Below are 3,199 nucleotides of genomic sequence, written 5' to 3'. Positions count from 1 at the left end.
GCCGCCCTCCAATTGTTTTGGATTTTAGAAAGCATCATGTGCATATAAGAAAGAGAGAAGTATCGTTTATGGAAGAATCATGCCACCCTATAGGCTTTTCTCGGGATTCTTTAAAAATTGGGGTCAGAGGGTCAAGCTGGTACATGGTAGGTAGTCAAAAGCAAAGGCTCACACAAAAAGTCATAGATGTCACCATAGATGGAGCAGTTGTCATTTGGAGGGGAAAACTGCTTGTCAGTCTTTAGAGACAAGAATAAATACAAAATGTAACCAATAATATTCAAACCCTTGATTCTGCTAGGTTCTTAATGTCAGTCCCACCTCCCACACCGCCCCCTTTGTCTGGGGGTTCCATGGCTGTGAACAGACACCATGACCACGGCAACTCTTATAAAAGAAAACATTCGCTCGGAGCTGGTTTACACTCTCAGAGGTTTAGTCCATTATCATCATGGTGGGAAACATGACAGTGTGGAGGCCGACATGGAGTTCTGGATCCACAGGCAGCAAGGGGAGACTCTATCATATAGGTGTATCTTGAGCATATATGACTTCCAAGTCTGCCCCATAGTGACACACTTCCTGCAACAAGGCCACACCTTCTAACAGTGCCACTCCCTATGGCCAAGCATTCAAACACATGAGTTTATGGGGGCCAAACCTCTTCAAACCACCACACCCTTCCAGCTTTCTTACTCCATCTCTACACTGTGGTCTGTCTTAATTATCCCCTTTGTCGGGAGCATGTAAGTCAGACCTCTGGGATCACTGTGGCTGATAGATGCACCTTTGGCCTGCATTTATGTTTATACACCATACATGTGCTGCCCAGAGAGGTCAAAAGAGGGTGTCATATCTCCAGGAACTAGTGCTAGAGATGTTAGCAAGCCACCACAAGGGTGCTGGGAACTGAACCCATGTCCTTTAGCCAGAACAGACAGTGTGTTCTTAACCACTGCGTCATCGCTCCAGATCCTCCAGCCAAATTCTTAACAGCACCTAAGGTCAACGGCCATTAATCAGCTATTTGTAAGGGTTCACTGCAGGAAAGTACATCACTCAAGATCTGCTATTTCCCGTCACTATTGAGAAACCTAAAGAATGAGAACCAGAATGAAGTATTCCAACTCCAAGAGTTCCTCTGCGGAACTCAGCAACACAACAGGCAGAGCCCTGGCAGCGCCTTGCAAAGTAAGAAGATCCCAAGAGAAGACCAAAAAAAGTCTGCCAAGTCTTCTGCATGAGGCTCTGTTCTGGCCTCACCATAAGAAAGGTCACTGGTTGTTTTGGGAGAGAACCCACCAGAAGATATTCACTAAAACCGGGTACCAAGCATCCGCAGGATTTTGGGAAGAGATCCCTGTTTGGCGTAAACAGTTCCCGAGCAAATGCTGCGTCAGATGACACACTGAGTATCCAAAGAACTTCACCTTTAACCCAGTCTTGGGTCTCCCTGAGCACGTGCAATGACCAGTCTGTTAGTATTGCTTTGGAGAATGGATGTTACGTGATCACTGTTGAAGACAGTGGGAAGGACCAAGAAAGAGACCAGGTGCTGCTCCGTTCCCGTGAGTCTCCCGCCCTGCAAGTCAGTCAGGTGATGGGGTGGATGGGAGGAAGCTGATGGTAAACATGAGTCCTATCAAAGGCACAGACATCTGGCCGCATGACAAAGACAAGGGCTAGAGTGGAGCTCCAAAAGGGTGACGTCTTGTCTCCAGACCAGGCCTTCTTCAACTCTTCACAAAAAGTCCTCTGATGCTGTTTCATCTGAATGCAGGAATCTTCCTGGAGCAAACATAGGAGTGAACCATAACCAGCTTGCTCTAGTAGACGAAAAGCACCACAGTAGTGACAACACCATGTTTAAGCTCTCGAAAATGTAGTGTAATAAAAGCCCTGTGGGGTCTGGGTTGAATGACTCAATGTTTCCAATCGAAGAAAGGCTAACAGAGAGAAAGAAAGCCATTCTTGGTTTAAGATGATGTGGGGATGTTATTATCTAGGAAAGTTCTTTTATTTCCTTTTGTACAGCTACATGTTCAATAAACACGTGAACACACACACACACACACACACACACACACACACAAGGTCATTAATCTGGAAACTGAGGAAACAGAAATCTTTTTACCCTCCTTTTCTGGCTTTATTTTATCTGCTGCTACGAAGGAAAACTGTCTTTTATTGCTAACTTCATCATATCTCTAGTTTCCCTCTACATTTAAGTTTCCAGCTCATATCCTGAAAGTTGCTGAGGCCCCAGAACTAGCTTAGATACACTCTCCGAAGCTTTTATGTCCCTGTGTCCTACCGTCACTCAGTACCTGTGGTGGTTTCTATATGTTTGGCCCAGGGAGTGGCACTATTCGGAAGCCTTGCTGGAGGAAGTGTGTCAATACGGGCATGGGCTTTAAGACCTTCATCCTAGCTGCCTGAAATCCATTTCTAGCAGGCTTCAGATGAAGATGTAGAACTCTCAGCTCCTTCTGCACCACACCTGCTGGGAGGCTGCCATGCTCCCGCCTTGATGATAACGGACTGAACCTCTGAATCTGTGAGTCAGCTCCAATGAGTGTTGTCCTCATAAGAGTTTCCCTGGTCATGGTGTCTGTCCCCAGCAGAATAACACTAGGTACCCTAACTGTTGTCTTGTTTCTCTCCATTTCAACACTCTAAATAGAAAACTGGGCACATGGTAAACAGGTTTGCAAATAATCTCAAGGGAGTGAAAAGCTGTGCATATGAAGGTAATAACGAGTGCAGAACACAGGCTCTCAAGCAATCTACTAAGTATTCTCTTCTTAAAGAAAATGTTCATTTTTTCTTGATGGTTCATTAAATACCCGTGGGACCCCAGAGCTCTATGGTGCATTGCATATTGGACTGAGAGTCAATCTGTAGATAGAAATGCAAGTGGTGCTCAAAACATCGCAACTTGTGCTCACTGATGATCGATCGGAACAGAAGCCAGCTGGCATTCATACTAGTGCAGAATGTTTCAGATCAGGCCGGCCCTGCCCCCTCGACCCCAGGGCTTCTTAATGAGATCATCAGACTTAGTTTCAGAACTTTCTGTAGATCCTCCTCGGCGACTGGAAACATACTTGCTATATTTATGGAACGTTAAAGTTGAATGAACAACGGGATTGAAAATGATTTGCTAACAATTGTTTCACAGGACAGACATAAGTATCTC

General features: G+C 45.4%; 1 pseudogene across 1 annotated transcript; it reads left to right on the top strand.

The window, feature by feature from the left end:
- The first annotated feature begins 1,101 nt into the window (after nt 1-1,101).
- On the top strand, nt 1,102-1,886 carry LOC308433657 (interleukin-33-like; annotated as a pseudogene). Its single transcript has one exon. The product of its transcript is annotated as an interleukin-33-like (transcript).
- The last annotated feature ends 1,313 nt before the right edge of the window (nt 1,887-3,199 follow it).

This window comes from Micromys minutus (genome assembly GCF_963924665.1).
Source record: "Micromys minutus genome assembly, chromosome: 20".
Taxonomy (NCBI): Eukaryota; Metazoa; Chordata; class Mammalia; order Rodentia; family Muridae; genus Micromys; species Micromys minutus.
The sequence above is the reverse complement of the archived record's forward strand: the minus strand, read 5'-3'. Positions and strand labels throughout refer to the sequence as shown.